The 18,385-nt window shown below is 43.0% G+C and overlaps 1 protein-coding gene across 2 annotated transcripts in view; it reads left to right on the top strand.

The window, feature by feature from the left end:
* Positions 1 to 256: 256 nt before the first annotated feature.
* The window catches only part of LOC132822069 (ETS domain-containing protein Elk-1-like), an 87,555-nt gene continuing 69,426 nt past the window's right edge, over positions 257 to 18,385 (top strand). The window contains exon 1 of one of the 2 annotated variants that reach the window (XM_060835084.1): positions 257 to 388. The gene's annotated coding sequence lies outside the window, so the exon portion shown is untranslated. Of the gene's footprint in view, positions 537 to 18,385 lie in introns of both variants that reach the window. The other variant, XM_060835083.1, reaches the window with a different exon arrangement.

Here is an 18,385-nt window from a genome sequence, read left to right as displayed (position 1 = left end):
GAAAATAGTGACAATGTTACCCCCTCCTTAACTTACGCCTCTGGAAGTAATTCAAGACCATTTTTTTTCTCAAAAGAGAGAGCAGGCAGGAGGCGTGACGCTGACTAAAAGTCTGAAACCTCACACACCAGGAATAATAACTGAGGAGAGGCGGAGCTCCCACTGTAGCTTTTGTTGACTGAACGAGTTGCAATCGACAGACGCTCCAAAAGTCGCAGGATTCTGAGCCCATGCTTTAAAGTCACCGTCCGCCAATTTCACTCTTCGACTTTTATTTGTTCATTTTTTTTAACAAAACAAGGAGGAGGAAAGGGAAGCTGGAGGACTTCTGGCTGTCATGTGTCCCTAGGGGGAGGGAAAGTGTTCATTCGTGTCACCAACCACCGAGGTAACATACAGCAACACATTTTTTCTCTCTCTACTGTAACAGGATTGACAGATCTACTGTATTCTTTCGAGACGGCGGGCAAGTTTTTTTTTCTCTTTTGGCAGAAACACACTAGGACGATGTGATTTTTTTTCCATTCCTGATTGCAGTACGTATATCGATTTTTCTCTTAACATTTTTAAAAGAGGGGAATAAAGATACATTATCTTTGCGGAGGGAGGGGTTGTCAGTCTAGGGTTGGTAGGTCTGGCAATGGTTCAACTTTTTAATAACCAAAAACTTTTTTTATGGTGGAGGAGTGGGATGGGAGGGGGGTGAGTGGGGGGAAATGATCGCCTCAGTGGGAGTTTGTCTTCTTAAACTGGCAGGGAGTGGGAGATGGAAATGCAAAGCACCGAAGGTTTAAGGCGGATTGCTGCACGCTTCCGTCTCCAACGCATGCTGCTTTCCACCCTGCTTTGGCCTTTGGCACATATCCCGGGATTTGTGTGTGTGTGTGTGTGTGTGTGTGAACCCGTGTGTGTTTATGTAACAGTGAAATCAAAAGCTTTCCTGCTTAATTTTGGTGCCAGCACTGCCCAAGGGCGAGAGTGACTGAAAAGATGGAACATTTTGGGACTGAACAGACACTGGGTCTCACTGCAGAAACTTTGCTGTTGTCATAGAATTTAGGAGGAGGCTGTTTGGCCCATCCACCCTACTGAACCATTCAATAAGATCCTGACTGGTCTGTTGTGCTCTGCTCTCTAAGCTTCCATTCATTTGTAGCCGTCAAACTCAACTTTGAGTAAATTCAATGAGCCAGCCTCCACCATTCTCTGTCGAAGGGAATTCTTCAGACTAATAACAAATCTTAAACTGTCACCCTGTTTTAGTCACCAAACCCCCTCCCCGCAAGAGGAAACATCGTAGTGGTTCTGTTCGCCGAGCTGGAAGTTTTTGTTGCAAACGTTTCGTCCCCTGGCTAGGAGACATCATCAGTGCTCTGGAGCCTCCTGCGAATTCCACTATAAATGCCGGAAGAAACATCAAAGAAGCGCTTCGCAGGAGGCTCCAGAGCACTGATGATGTATCCTAGCCAGGGGACGAAATGTTTGCAACAAAAACTTCCAGCTCGGCGAACAGAACCACTACAACAAGCACCCGAGCTACAAATCTTCACACAAACTTTGAAGAGGAAACATCCTCTTGGTATCCACCCTTCACAATATTCCTCCTATATTTTAGATTAGATTACTTACAGTGTGGAAACAGGCCCTTCGGCCGAACAAGTCCACACCGACCCACCGAAGCGCAACCCACCCATACCCCTACATTTACCCCTTACCTAACACTACGGGCAATTTAGCATGGCCAATTCACCTGACCCGCACATCTTTGGACTGTGGGAGGAAACCGGAGCACCCGGAGGAAACCCACACAGACACGGGGAGAACGTGCAAACTCCACACAGTCAGTCGCCTGAGTCGGGAATTGAACCCGGGTCTCAGGCACTGTGAGGCAGCAGTGCTAACCACTGTGCCACCGTGCCGCCCACAACTCCAGTGATTCTAGGTCTCATCCACTCTACCCCTTTTTCATAAGGCATGCTCTTCATCCCGGGATTCAGTTGAATGAACCTTCCTGAAGCTGCTACATTTTTAAAGCAGTGGTTAGCACTGCTGCCTCACAGCGCCTGTAGACCCGGGTTCAATTCCCGACTCAGGCGACTGACTGTGTGGAGTTTGCACGTTCTCCCCGTGTCTGCGTGGGTTTCCTCCGGGTGCTCCGGTTTCCTCCCACAGTCCAAAGATGTGCGGGTCAGGTGAATTGGCCAAGCTAAATTGCCCGTAGTGTTAGGTAAGGGATAAATGTAGAGGTATGGGTGGGTTGCGCTTCGGCGGGTCGGTGTGGACTTGTTGGGCCGAAGGGCCTGTTTCCACACTGTAAGTCTAATCTAATCTAATAACTCGTGCAATTTGGTCTCCCAGGTCAAGGGGAATAAACATGAAGTCTGAAAATGTGAAGTTGAGCCGCTGAGGAGAGAGACTCACAGAGTTAAAGGATGTGGAGGGGCTAGGGTTGGACTGGGGTGGACAAAGTTAAAAATCACATAACACCAGCTTATAGTCCAACAGGTTTATTTGGAAGTACTAGCTTTTGGAACGCTGCACCTTTGTCAGGTAGCTAGTAGGGCAGGATCATAGGACACAGAATTTATCTTTTACTATAAATTCTGTATCCCATGATCCTGCCACACTAGCTACCTGATGAAGGCGGGGCGCTTTGAGAGCTTGTACTTTCAAATAAACCTTTTGGACTATAATCTGGTATTGTGTGAGTTAAAGGAGTCATTGAGTCTACATAGTACAATTCAAAATGTCCCAAAGTCATTTCTGAAATCTAGTTGTTGGAATAATGGAGTCAGTTGTGCACAACAAGCTGCCATAAGATAATCTGGCTTGGTGAATTTGATTGAGATTTAGATATCAACCAGGGCACAAAGCTGCTCTTGTTAAAATTGTGCTGCGGGATCTTTCACATCCACTTGAGACAGGACTTCAATTTTACGCCTCATCCAAAAAACGCAGCACCTCCAAGGCCCTCCGTGCTACACTGGAATGGTAATCCTGAAGTTTCTCTGATTCAAGTGTTTGGAATGAAACTTGAATCCACAATCTTCCAGCTGCAAGTATAGAAAGAGAGATAAACAGAATATGTTTTTGCAGGGAGATGGGGAGGGAGGCTAGAAAGATGCACTTGGAAAAAAGGAATACAGTAAATGCTGTTAGGTTTAGATGAAGCATGTGTGGACAGTAAATGAAACAGTTGGGCTGATGGGGCTGTTTCTGTAATGTATGTATACAGAGTGCAAATATTACACAAAACAAAGTATTATAGTAGAATCAACGTTGGAGAGCACTGTGTTCAAATGAAAGACCAGCTCTCAGCTATAGACAAGAGGCTGGATGCAGGATGGCCACCATGTAAAATGGGCTTCTGTTGATCAGATGCCACTTATAGCTGTTCCTCCCTTGAGATCTGCCGTCATGGTACGTTATGTTCATTGACTGTAGCTTGCCTGCAATTGCTCTGTGTCATCTGTCATCGAACCACGCCTAGAGTAACCTCTTGTTTGGCTGCCTCCACTTTGTCATCTAGAAGATATCTCTGTAGCTTTTCCGTTATGAACAAATGGCCAACAGGCTGTCAATTTCTTTTCTGGATGTAACTTTTTATAGAGTTTCACTTGTCTTGTAGTCTGTATATTTTCCATCCCCTTTCCAAAGTCTCTACATTTGTCCATTGATCTTTCCTTATTTTCCATGTTTATGAGACATATAGGAAAATGGATAGATCAGTGGTAGAGGCAAAAATCCCCACAATTACTGAAGAAATAATTGTCCCTCTTTTGAGGGATTATAAAGAGTGTCGGTGAGTTGCTTATTGTCATGGCACAAGAGTCATGCAAGGGTCCTTTATAAGTAGACAATAAACAAAATATCTTCCAACAAAACTAAAGTATGCCAAAATAAATCACAAGGTCTCAAGAAAATCAACAGGAACCATCCCAATTCAATGTTCATTTTCCCTTTAAGACACTTTATTCCCTGCGGTGCTTATTGGTTGTCAAAAGCCTCAAGAGTTCTTATGGCTACTGCACATTCCCTGTCCAGGGTGAGGCTGACATGAGGAATGTAGTAGGAAGCAGGGTGGTGGAGCTGTGTAAGGGGGAATGATAACTTCAGTGACTCCTTAATCGCAGGGATCCTCAGAACTCCTCAATTAGATTTGATCTTGTTACTCAATTCCTGCTGTTACTTAATATTTTATGCACTGTCTGAACCTGTTGGTTGAATTCCAATCTGGAGCTTACTCCCAGTTGCCACTATTTCACATATAAACCACCTGAAACCCTTGGTTAGGCTCCAGCCTGACCCAGTCACCCCAAATTGTTACCAACTGTCAGAATCCCTTGATTGAATTCTAACTGGTATTACACTCCAGCTGTTGTAATTTTCTAAACAATATCTGGCAGCCCAATTTGTAATTTATATTGGAAAGGATTGTTATGTTGGTTAAGTGTCTTAACCAAAATTCCCACTGGAAGTTCAGTCTCTCCCTTTCGTAAAGTGCTGTACCATGCTTCACCACAGTAGAGGGACTGTAAAGAGGCACGTTATTCCTGTTCATTGTATGTTTTAGTTATAAAGTTTATATGCTTTTCTCAGTTACAATATATTTGCTCACTGGCTTATTGCCACTTTGCATGTCATTCGTGTGCTTGTCCTTAATGTTTATCCTCGTCACTTAAATGTGTCACAAATTATTGATGGTTCCAGGCAGCAGAAGCTCACAATTGCTTGTATTTACTAGCCTATCCTGTGAAAATAGGGATACTGGGAGAAGACACTGAAGCAAGCTTTCTTGTAGCCAGAATCTCAACATTGATTGTGTGTTGAGAATCTCGTAATTGGTCTGATTTGATTGGTATGAAAAAAAAAGACTTGCATGTATAACAGCGCATTGTGTAACCACAGGACTGTAAGAATGCTATTGGTGTTGGCATGAAAGGAAAAACACAGATTGATATGTAGAAATTAACCAAACCTAAGGAAAAATAATTAAACCCTCCAGTGGGACTTTGAGAATCCATGGGTTGTTGTTGTGCGCACATCGACTGTGGCATTTTCTACATTTCAACAGCAAATGTCTTGCAAAAATACTTAATAGACTCTAAAGCTCTTTTGGACATCAAGAGTTTGTTTCAGGTGTTACGAAAATGCAAATCTTTCACGTTATAAAATTACATCTGACTACAGACATATTTATTTATTAAGTACACTTTCTGATTATAAGTGGATCTAGGCTTGAGGAACTGACAACCTAGATCTGAGAAATGTGGGTTTATAAAAATCAGTAAGGTATTTTTCATGTCAGCTGCTAAAACTGCCAATGATTCAGTTACTTTGTCTCGGTAGCACTAGGCTGAAAGTAAAGTATCATGCAAAGGTTGCTCCCTTTCGAAAATAAAATACTCAGTCTGATATTTAGTGGTTTGCACTGCTCAGAAACCACGAGAGAACTTTCTTTTAATGATGTGTTAATGCTGTGTCGAAGGATTCAGGTTGTCAAAAGCATTAGATAGGTTGGTTCAAAACTTAAGCTAAGTGATGCAAAATATACCAGTAACTGAATTGAACAAATGGTAATGCCATCAGTCAACCTCAAACCATTTACATTCTGATATTCTACACACAGTGCTGTTTTACATGACTTCAGGGCCCCTGCCCCCATGATACTGTTCGCTCACAGTCAGAATGTTTGAGAACAAATCATCTTAAACTACTTCAAACAGCAATGAATTACCAAATCTATGCATATGTGTTTGATTGCCAGCTCAAGTTGGTAGCTATTTTAAGATGGTTTATGCTGTAGAATGTCAGCAGAGAATGCAAGCTGATGTTCCAGTCCACTACTGAAGGCGTGCCATGCTGTTGGAAGAGCTTAATGAGACAAGAACCGACTACCTCTTGTGCTTTGTTTGGTATTTTCCATACTGAAGATATTGGAAAGTTTAGCTGGCCTAAAACCTCATCAGTTTTGAACCACATTGCTCCTTCTGTAGCCAAGAAGTATCATTAAGCCAAAAATTGCTGGCATAGAGACAGGTGGCACTACCAATTGAGGTATAAGGCCTCCTTATGGCATTTTGTATAATGTTGAATGCTCTATTTCTATTCTAATTGGGAACAGGGCATTCTCTTGTCCAACATTATTCCCTTAGGAGACCTGGATTTCAGTGAGGCAGTGACCTAGTGGTATTGTCACAAGACTATTAATATAGGTAATGTTCTGGGCACCGGGGTTCACATCCTACCATGGCAGATGCTGGAATTTGAATTCTGTACAAATCTGGAATGAATTCTAATGATGACCATGAATTGTCACCAAAGAAAAACCCATCAAACTGACTAATGTCCGTCATGGAAGGAAGCTACCATCTTTACTTGGTCTGGCCTGCATGTGACTCTAGACCCATAGAAATGTGGTTGACTCTTAACTGGCCTCTGGGCAGTAAATACTGGTGGGTGATCCATCTGCCTCATTGCTGTTTGTGGGATCTTACTGTGTTTCTGAAAAAGAAATTACATGGGATGGTCAAGGCTGGAATGTTTGATTGGCTCTCTAGGCCTTTTCAGAGGGGAATTGTCAAGTGGAGGCCAGACCAGCTCAGGGTAACTGTGTGAGAGCGATCATTGTTACACTTGCATAGGAAGTTTATGTGTATAGGTGAGAGAGTGGCATGTTCTGGGTGTTTACACACATCCCCACATATCATCATGTTTAGTTTTTAATGGAACATCTTCCCCCTCTCCAGTTATTGGGAAGAGAATTGTGGGGCTGAGTTGTATATTTGGTGGCCAATCCACTGCAGTCTCTTTGTCCTCCCCCTCTCTTTGTCTCCAACAAGTTAAGGTACATTTCATGCATGATGGGATTATCTGCTCACCTCAGTCTGTAAAGTTGAGTTCATTGAGGGTGGTGGTGGAGGGTTGTTTTTCAGACTGGAGGCCTGTGACCTGCGGAATGCCACAAGGATCGGTGCTGGGCTCTCTATTTTTTGTCATTTACATAAATGATTTGGATGTGAGCATAAGAGGTATAGTTAGTAAGTTTGCAGATGACACCAAAATTGGAGGTGTAGTGGACAGCGAAGAAGGTTACCTCAGATTACAACAGGATCTTGACCAGATGGGCCAATGGGCTGACAAATGACAGATTGAGGTAAAAACAATGACTGCAGATGCTGGAAATCAGATTCTGGATCAGTGGTGTTGGAAGAGCACAGCAGTTCAGGCAGCATCCAACGAGCAGCGAAATCGACGTTTCGGGTAAAAGCCCTCACCATTGATCCAGACCAAGTGACAGATTGAGTTTAATTCAGATAAATTTGAGGTGCTGCATTTTGGGAAAGCAAATCTTAGCAGGAGTTATACACTTAATGGCAAGGACCTATGGAATGTTGCTGAACAAAGAGACCTTGGAGTGCAGGTACATAGCTTCTTGAAAGTGGAGTCGCAGGTAGATAGGATAGTGAAGAAGGTGTTTGGTATGCTTTCCTTTATTGGACAGAGTATTGAGTACAGGAGTTGGGAAGTCAAGTTGCAGCTGTACAGGACATTAGTTAGGTCACTGTTGGAAGATTGCATGCAATTCTGGTCTCTTTTGTATCGGAAAGGTATTATGAAACTTGAAAGGGTTCAGAAAAGATTTACAAGGATGTTGCCAGGGTTGGAGGATTTGAGCTATAGGGAGAGGCTGAACAAGCTGGGGCTGTTTACCCTGGAGCGTCGGAGGCTGAAGGGTGGCCTTATAGAGGTTTATATAATTATAAGGGGCATGGATAGGATAAATAGCAAAGTCTTTTCCCCGGGGTTGGGGAGTCCAGAACTAGAGGACATAGATTTAGGGTGAGAGGGGAAAGATATAAAAGAGACCGAAGGGATCTAAGACAGAGTGTGGTATACGTATGGTATGAGCTGCCAGAGGATGTGGTGGAGGCTGGTACAATTGCAACATTTAAAAGGTATTTGGATGGGTATATGTATAGGAAGGGTTTGGAGGGATATGGGCCAGGTGCTGGCAGGTGGGACTAGATTGGGTTGGGATATCTGGTCGACATGGACAGGTTGAACCGAAGGGTCTGTTTCCATGCTGTACATCTCTAAAACTCTATGACTCTAAAGGATTACTTCAGACATCATCCTGTAATTTTCTAGCACCATTTGTTTCTGAAAATATTAAAGGAAAGAGGTTACAAAGGACTGCTGATTGTATTTGGAGTATTCTGTTTTGGTTTCTCCTCTGAGTCACAAGTCAACGAAAATATCCTAGAGATCAAACTGATCCATAAACAGCCACATTACTATATCTACCTATAGTGGTATAGAATTACAGCATGAATTTCCCATTTTTGAAATTTGATCTCACCATGGGAATCATAGAATCTGCAGAAAGAGGCCATTTGGCCCGTTGAGTCTGCACCGACCCTCTGAATAGCTATCCAACAAGATCCACCCTCTCAATCCCGCATTTCCCATTATTAGTACACCGAGCATGCACATCCATAATCACTAAGGGGCAATTTAACATGGCCAATCCACCTAACCTGCACAGCTTTGGACCGTGGGAGGAAACCAGAGCACCCAGAGGAAACCCATGCAGACAGGAGGAGGATGTACAAACCCTATACAGTCACCTGAGGCTGGAATCAAACCCAGGTCCCTGGTACTATGAAGCAGCAGTGCTAACCACTGAGTCACTGTGCCACCCCTCATGTATCACTGAAGGAGGCCATTTGTCCTATCATCACTTTCTTAGTTCTCTCAGAGCCATCTAAGTGTTCCCATTTCACTGCACCTCCCCCATAATTTACAACACATATGGTTACAGAAAATTGGATTGCTAATCCTTCAGTGTTTATTTCTTGCTCAGATATGGTGCAGTTAGTAGCATCCTAGACCAGCTAGACCAGCAGGGTGGAGAATCAGATGTGTATGTCAAAGTAAAGTGCTGGAGATCTGAAAAAGAAAAAGGAAAGTGCTCGTAAAACTCAGCAGGTCAGGCAGCATCTGTGGAGAGAGTAAAGTATCAAGTCCAACGTGACTTTTCTCCCGAACAATCATATTGGACTCAATGTTCACTCTGTCTCTCTCTCTCTGCACAGATACACATGATGGATCTAATCTGTTTTGCTAAATAGTACATACTGTGCAGTAGCTTTAAAGCAATTGGGAATATTGGTGGGTGATCCACAAGCTGGTGGGGATGTCACTGGGGAAATCTTATGCATTGAAATATATTTTTTTAATGTCACCTGTAGGCATCAACACCAGCCATGGTTTGTGGTACACACAGCAGGGAAAATTGAATTGATGCTGAAATGTCTGTCACAGTGATGACTGGAGCTGATTAATGTGGCAGCCACTGAATGCCAATGTATCTTTTCATTTCCTTTCCCCCCCTCCCCCCTCTTTGGGAACATATTTTTGGCATCAATGTTAATTAAGAACATACATAATAACAAGTTACACTCAGGGCCCCGATCAGTGCATAACCACTAAACTGTTTTCTGAAAATAAGTCTGTTCTGCTTATGCGTGTGCTTTATCATCTTTGTTGAGTTTTCAGCTCAAAATATGAGGGTTGCAGGGTCTAATATTTCAGTTTTACCATTAAGAACTCCTGGGTTGAGATGTTATTTACAGTGAAAAGCGCAGGGACTCGGCACTTGCTATAATTTAAGCTGCAGGTATATTTAATATTCCATTACTGGTTTCATCCAGCATTACTAGAGCATATAAAGTCAATTCGTTGCAAGAATGGATTTAGACTTGTCTTAAATGGGACAAAGACACTATATTTCCTTCCTCGGCATCTGGGTGCATTTGATAAATATTCCAGTGTTTTAACCAGATGAAATGGACTGAGTTTCTCAGTCTCTTAACGCAGACTGTTGACCTTCTTGTAATTTACTCATGGGTCAGGATGAAAGAGGAAATCTGTGATGCTATATACAGCATGCAGCTCTGTTCATAGTGGTCTGCTGCTCTATCCAGCACTGCTATGAGATCTCCTGTCCTGATATGCACATGCGTGTCTGTCCTGTACCATCCTCATGCACCCACACTAGATAATCTGCAGTCACTCTGTGATGCCTGATATCCAACTATGCCTCCTTTTCCCCCTTTTTCTGCTACCTTCCATCCACTTCATCCTTTAGATCAGTATCTCAATTTCAAAGTCACCCCAGACTTAAATCCTCCATCGTCAGACCATGGCAACACGACGCCTGGAGGAAGAGCGCCTCATTTTCCGCCCTGGAACCCTCCAACCACAAGGGATGAATGCAGATTTCTCCAGCTTCCTAATTTTCCCTCCCCCCACCTTATCTCAGTCCCCACCCTCGGACTCAGCTCCGCCTTCTTGATCTGCAATCTTCTTCCCGACCTCTCCGCCTATCACCCTCACCTTAACCTCCTTCCACCTATGGCATTCCCAACGCCCCTCCCCCAAGTCCCACCTTCCCCACCTTTTATCTTAGCCTGCTGGACACACTTTCCTCATTCCTGAAAGAAGGGCTTATGCCTGAAACATCGATTCTCCTGCTCCTTGGAAGCTGCCTGACCTGCTGCTCCTTTCCAGCAACACATTTTTCAGCTTAAATCCACACTTGTCAATGTATAAAATCATTTTCGTTCTATAAGCATCACTTCGGACTTCCTTCTTGTCTCTGCAGAAGGAAGAAGTAGATATTTATCTTATGTCCTATCTGTCTCAAATGTGTCCAGTGATTACCATTTGCCACAACAAACAAGACTACTCTAGCCAAAAGTCCAAAGCTGCAGACACTAGACAGCTGAGGTAAAACAGGAAGCCTTCAGCAGGTCGTTGCAGAGAAAAACAGAATTGACATTTCAAATCAATGAACTTGAAAGGTCACAAGCCTGAAACGTGAACTTAATTGTGGTTGCTATGTATGTAAACGCAGAAGTTAATTTGTGTAAGATTCTACAAACAGCAAACAGTTATTGACATATTTTGTGAATCACAGAGAGTTATAAAATCATAAAACTGTACACAAGAGTAGAACCCTTCAGCTCTTGGAGTCTCTATACAACTACCAAGATAACTCCCATTTTCCCACACTTGGTTCATAGCCTTGAATGTTCTGCCACTTCAAGTGCTCATCCAAGTACTTTGTAAAGGCTGTGAGGTATGTCTCCTTCACTACTCTCCCAGGCCATGCATTTCCATATTCCTACTAGCCTCTGGGTGAAAAAACGTTTCCTCAAATGTCCTCTAAACCTCCGGCCTTTCATTTTAAAACTTGTTCTTGACCCTTCAACTATTGGGAGCAATTGCTTTCTATCCACTTTGTCTGGACTGTTCATAATTTTGTACATCTTTAACAGATCTTCCCTCAACCTTCTCTACTTCAAAGAAGACAACTTGCACTTATCCAGCCTCCCATCAAAACTTAAATGCTCCATCCTTGACATCATCTGGGTGGATCTTCTCTGCAACCTTTCTAGTACAACCACAACCTTCCTATAGTCTGGTGACCAGAACTGTACACTGGATGGCATGATGGCTCAGTGGTTAGCATTGCTATCTCATGGCCCCAGGGATCCAGCTTCGATTCCAACCTCAGCTGACTGGAGTTTGCACATTCTTTCTGTGACTTCATGGGTTTCCTCCCACAGTCCAAAGGTGGATCAGCCATACTAAATTGTCCTGTAGTGTCCAGGGATGTGATGTGCAGGCTAGGTGAGTTAGCCATAATGTGGGGTTACAGGTATATGGGGGGAATATTCTTTGAAAGGTTGGTGTGAGCTGAATGGCCTGCTTCCACACTGTGAGGATTCTATCAAACTCCATTTGTAGCTGAGGAGAAAGTGAGGTCTGCAGATGCTGGAGATCAGAGCTGAAAATGTGTTGCTGGAAAAGCGCAGCAGGTCAGGCATCATCCAAGGAACAGGAAATTCGACGTCTCAGGCATAAGCCCTTCATCAGGAATTTATAGCTGAACCAAGTTTCTGTACAGCTCCAACTTGACCTCCCTGTTCTTATAATCAGTTGACAAAGGCAAGCGTCCAGTATGTCTTCTTACTCTTTTTGCTTTAGATTTGTCATTGATGATACTGGCATTTATTTCATTGGTTGATGATGTGGAATGTGCCAGTCATTTTTTATTTAGATAACATCGTAAATCACAACATTCTATTGTGGATGGTTTTCAAATGTTCTGTCAAATATTGGCAAACTCTTGGTATAACTTACCCCTATCTCAATCATTTGAAAGACAGTCTCCGATCCTCCCAAAGGAACATTGTCATTGCAGAGAGCGCTTTTTATTGATGTAGTGAAGAGAAGTGTTTTGTATTTACGAGCTACATTGGAATGTTCACAGGACTCAAAAGCCAGAACTAATGTGTAAATTTATTTCCTCATTAATCTATGTACATTCCCAAGAACAATGGGGAGGTGGTGGTCATGTTACTGGACTAGTAACATGCTAATGTTTGTGGGTTATATGTTCAAATGGTGGAATTTGAATCCAATTAAAAAATTGTAATTAAAAAGAGTCTAATGGTAGCAATTTGTTGTACTTATTCCTAATGGAGGAAATCTACTACTTTTACCTGGTCTGGCTCACATGTGACTTGAGACTCTTAAATGGCTTAGTAAGCCACTCAGTTGTAACAAAGTCTAAACAAAGGAATGAAAGTAGTTGTTTGGTCATATGGAATTAGAGTATTGCTGACAAAAGGCCCATTTTGTTGAATTTTTTCATCTTGGCTCATCCCCGGATATTTTGCAAGAACACAAATTCAAGAGGGAAAAAACAATTTAATGAGAAGAGAGTGCTGCCTTTTTGGCAAATTGGCGCTAATTGATAGAAGTGTTGTCTTGGAGAATGCACCCGATAAAGCCGATTTGATGATCAGAAAGGCTTTGTTTAAATTTTAAACCAGCAGGTTGGCTTTGATTGATCAGGGCTGAGAAATGGAAGAGCAAATGATTATCATCTGTGCTATTGGTTGAAACAGATGCAACTCTGATTGAAAGATTGGGTCTGGATGTACTTGGTGTGGCACAGTGGCTCAGTGGTTAGCACTGTTGCCTCACAGTGCCAGGGACCTGGGTTTGATTCCTGCCTTGGGCGACTATCTGTGTGGAGTTTGCATGTTCTCCCTGTGTCTGCATGGGTTTCCTTTGGGTGCTCCAGTTTCCTCCCAAATCCAAAAGATGTACAGGTCAGGTGAATTAGCCATGCTAAATTGCCCATGGTGTCAGGTGCATTAGTCAGGGCTACATGGGGTAGGGAAATGGGTCTGGGTGGGTTACTCTTTCCATACTGTAGGTAATCTATTCTAATCTACAATGTATAGTAAATGTAGCTTCCAGTACACACAATTATGCCACACCATGACAATCCTGAATTGATTGTCAGAGTAATGTTTCATGCGCTCAAGATTATTAAACCAATGTTGTCCAATCACAGATTCACATTTCCTGTTGCTTACTGTGTTGTGAATTTTGCAAGTTTGGGCTGGTTGGTTGTGGTCAGTACCTTGCTTATTGTGAACAGTCAAAGAGACATGCTGTTCGATGCAACTTGCCCATTTTAAATTTGCATGCCACATTATTCATGACATGGCAACATCCTGTTACTCAATACTGCAGAGTAGCAGCATGAAATCTGTCACTCAAACCTTTGAGTTCCTTAGCCTTCCAGAGTAATCTGAGTCACATTACACTTTGGGATTCCAACAGTTCCAGGCGCTATAAGATTGACAGCCTTGTAAATAGGTCCCAAGGCACTTGTTTATTGTGAAAACATGATGCTGAATAATGGCTATCCTGATCAGTTAATTGTATATCGCACAAACTTATGATCATTCTTGGTCCTGCAAAGTGTCCAGTCTGCCTCCAATAACCTCAGCAAGCAAATCTTCTATGGACTACTACCCAGTGACCCCCTCCAAACCCCTCAGCTGATGATTCAGTACTTCTCCAAGTTGAGCACCATTTGGAAGAATTGCTGGCGGTGACCAGAGCGCAGAATATACTTTAGGATGAAGAATTCAATGTTCATTCTCAAGTGCGGCTCAGTAGCACTAATACTGATTTGAGCTAAGCCGTATTCTAAAGAGCATAAGTGATAGATTAAATTCTGTGATAGGTAGTGACAGAATAATCTCCTTGGCATTGCCCTCACCAATCTACCTCTCATAGATGCATCTGTCCTTGATAGTATCAGTAGGAGACACCATTAATTTGATTTAATGTTGTCACATACACCTTGGTACAGCGAAAAATTTTGTTTTGCATGCAGTACAGGCAGATCATACTATATAAAGTGCATTGGGGTAATAGAACAGAGCGAGGAAAAAATATTACGGTTGCAGAGAGCGTACACATAGAGGGTGATCAACATCAAATTTAAAATTTGAGACGTCCATCCAGAAATTTAATAACAGCAGGAAAGAAGCTGTTCTTGAATCTGTTAGTATGTGTATTTACACTTTTGTATCTTCAATCTGACAGACGTGGTTAGAAAAGATTATAATCAGGTTGGAGGGGTCATTGATGATGTTGGCTGCCTTTCTCAGGGAGCGGGAAGTAGAGATGGAGTCACTGGATGGAATGGAGTCAATGGATGGAAAATTGGCTTGTGTGTTAGATTGGGCTGTATTCACAATGCCCTGTAGTTTCATATAGTCCTGGACAAAGCAGTTACCTTTCCAAGCCATGATGCATCTGGATAGAAAGCTTTCTATGGTGCCTGTATAGAAATTGGTAAGCGTCTTTATGGACATGCTGAATTTCTTTTAGCCTCTGGAGGAAGTAGAGGCAATGTTGTGCTTTCTTGATTATAGCATCATTGTGGGTAGACCAGGACAGATTGTTGATGATCATCACTTCCAGGAACTTGACGCTGTCAACCCTTTACACCTCAGCATCATTGATGTATGTCCTTCACCTTGCTTCCTGAAGTCAGTGACCAGCTCTTTCATTTTGCTGACATTGAGGGAGAGATTGTTATCTTTATACCACACCACCAAACACCCCATCTCTTTACTATATTCTGTCTTGTCATTTGAGATCTGACCTACAACAGTGGGTCATCAGCAAACTTGTAGGTGGAGTTGGGACAGAATTTGGCCACACAACCGTGAGTGTAAAGGGAGTATAGTAAGAGGCTAAGTGCACCCTGTTAAAGGGCACCAGTGTTGTGAATTATCATGTAGGAAGTGTTGCCCATTCTCACTGACTGCGGTCTGTGGGTCAGGAAGTCAGAGGGCAGAGTAGGCAACTAGGTCTTGGAATTTGGGGATTAGTTTGGTTGCAATTGTGGTGTTGAGATTGTGAAGACAAAATCCAGACTTTGCATTTGATGATACCCTCCATCATGTGGTGTAGCACTGCCACTGTTCTAAATGGGATGAACAGAACAGAATAGATCGAGCACGTCATACTGGGCATTCATGGGGTGCTGTGGACTATGAGCAGCAACAATATTGCGTTTGACCACAATCTGTCACCTCAAGGCCCAGCATGCCCCCAGTGTATGATTGCGTTCAAGTTGGAAGACCACCCTTGGTGCAGGACAGCATTTCAGGAGCAGCACCAAGGGCATCCACATATGAGATGTCAAACTGGTGAAGCTGCAACAGAGGAATAGTTGGGAGCCAATCGGTGGAAGCAGTGTGCAATAAGCAGGACTAAGTGGTCCTACAACCAACCAATCAGATTGAAGTTTTGCAGTCTTGTATCTAGTTATGAATGGTGGTGGATAAATAAGCATCAGGCAGGAAATGAAAGATCCACAAATGTCCCCAGCCTCAATAACAGGGGAGCCCAGCACATCAATGCAAAAGACAAGGCTACACCATTTGCGTTCACCTCCAGCCAGAAATGTCAAATGGATCCGTCTTCAGTTTCCTTCTGAGGTTCCCAGCATCACAAATGGTCGCTCTTCATCCGGTCTGACGTCGAGAAATGGCTGAAGGCACTGGATACTGCAAAGGAGATGGGCCCCAACATTGTTCCAGCAAAACCAATGAAGACATGTGCTCTGGAACTAGCCACATCTGTAGCCACATCTGTTCCAGTACAGCTAGGTTAAAAAACTGCTGTGCTTTTCCAGCACCACTCTAATCCAGAATCCTTTTCCAGTACAGCGACAACCCTGGCATCTGCCGAACAATGTGGAAAGCTGCTTAGGTTGGATCACTATATAAAAAGCAGGACAACTCCAACCTGGCCAATTACTGCCCTCTTAGTCTACTCTCAGTCATCAGTAAAGTGATGGAAAGGTTGTCAACACCTGCTCAGCAATAACCTGCTCAGTTTAGTTCAGTTTATGTTCTGTTATGGTTACTCGGGTCCTTATTGGCCTTGGTCCACGCATAAAAAAAAAGTTGAATACCAGAGGTGAGGTGGGAGTGACTGCCCTTGGCATTTACGGCTGCATTTGACCAAGTGACGCATCAAGGATCTTGAGGAACACTGGAGTCAGTGGAATCGGGGAAAACTCTCTGCTGGTTTTAGTAATGCCTAGCATAAGAGACGATGGCTGTGGTTGTTGGAGATCAGTCATCTCAGGTCCAGAACATTAATCAGGATTTTCTCAGGATAATCCATGGGTCAACTATCTTGAACTATTTCATCAATGACTTTCCAGCCATCATAAGGTTAGAAATGGGGATGTTAGCTGATGATTGCACAATGTTCAGCACCATTTGCAACTCCTCAGATACTGAAATAGTCCAGGTCCAGACAATTTCCAGGCCTAGGATGACTAATGGCAAGTATCAGGCGATGACCATCTCCAACAAGGGAGAATTTAACCATTTCTCCTTCACATTCAATGAAATTGCTATCACTGATTTCTCCACTGTCAACATCCTGGAGGTTACCATTAACTAGAGACTAAACTGGACCAGTCATCCAATTACTGTGGCTCCAACAACAGGTCAAAGGAATTCTATAATGCATAACTCACCTCCTGTCAGCCCAAAAATCTATCCACCATCTATAAGGAACGAATCAAGAGTGTGATTTGTGCAGCTCCAATGACACTTAGGAGTCTTAACACTATTGAAGACAAAGTGGCCATATTGATTGGTACCCCATCCACCATTTCTAACATTGACTGCCTTCACCATTGACACACACTAGCAGTGATACATGCCATCTACAGGATGCCCTGCCTCAACCCAACAAGGCCCCTTTGACATCTTTCAAGCCTGTGACTCTTATCACCTGGAAGGACAAGGATAGCAGATGCATGGAATACCACGGCCTGCAAGTTCCCCTCTCAGCTGTGCACTATGTCATGACTTTGCAATATATCACCTTTTAGGTCAAAGTTCTGGAACTCCTTTTCCTAACAGCACAATGCTGTCCCTACACTTCAAGAAATGCATGAAGGAGGCAGGTTGCCACCAACCTTTCCAGAGTAATTAGGAGCAGGCACTAATGTTGGCAGCCAGATGCTATGTACGAATTTAAAAGAAGATTCAGTGTAATAAAACTTAGTGTGAAATGCACATGCTTTGAAACAAAATTTGATGCTGAATGACTAGAGCTATAAGGACAGAAGCTTGGTCAGGGTAGGTTTCAATAATGAAAAGCATGGCGGTTTAGAGAGAGATTTTCCAAGGATAGCGCCAAGGCAGCTGAAGGCATGACCACTAATAATGGGATGGTGGAAATTAGAGTAGTTTGATTTGTCAGACAAGCAGATGTTAGTGACAGATGTTGATGATCAGATTTAAGACATATCCAGCAAAAGAGGCAATTTCAGAGATAACCCTTTGTAAATCTCTAAGCTGACATAAATCAGGAAAAGTAATCAATATAATTGCAAAAAGGTCAGCTTGATTGACCTTTAATGCCTGAATTGTCAGAGCCTCTGGGTATGTTTGGTCATCTCTGTTGTACAGCAAATGCATTGTGAAATGCAAGCTGTATGAGTGGATAATTGCAACGCAGATGCAGTATAATGTGGATAAGTTGTGGTTATCCACTTTGGTGGCAAAAACATGAAGACAGATTATTATCTGAATGGCTGTAAGTTGAGGGAGGGGAATGTGCAAAGAGACCTGGGTGTCCTTGTTCGCCAGTTGCTGAAGGTAAGCATATTGGTGCAGCAGGTGGTAAAGAAGGCAAATCGTATGTTAGCCTTCTTAGCAAGAGCACTTGAGTACAGGAATAGGGATGTCTTGCTGCAATTATGCAGCGCCTTGGTGAGACCATGCCTAGAATATTGTGTGCAGCTTTGGTCTCCTTACCTGAGGGAGGATGTTCTTGTTATAGAGGGAGTGATGCAAAGGTTTACTAGACTGATTCCAGGGATGGCATGACTAGTATAGAAGGAGAGGTTAAACTGGTTAGGATTGTATTCACTGGAGTATAGAAGAATGAGTGACGGATTCCATAG

Source organism: Hemiscyllium ocellatum, chromosome 14 (genome assembly GCF_020745735.1).
Source record: "Hemiscyllium ocellatum isolate sHemOce1 chromosome 14, sHemOce1.pat.X.cur, whole genome shotgun sequence".
Classification (NCBI taxonomy): domain Eukaryota; kingdom Metazoa; phylum Chordata; class Chondrichthyes; order Orectolobiformes; family Hemiscylliidae; genus Hemiscyllium; species Hemiscyllium ocellatum.
This window is presented reverse-complemented; position numbering and strand designations above follow the sequence as displayed.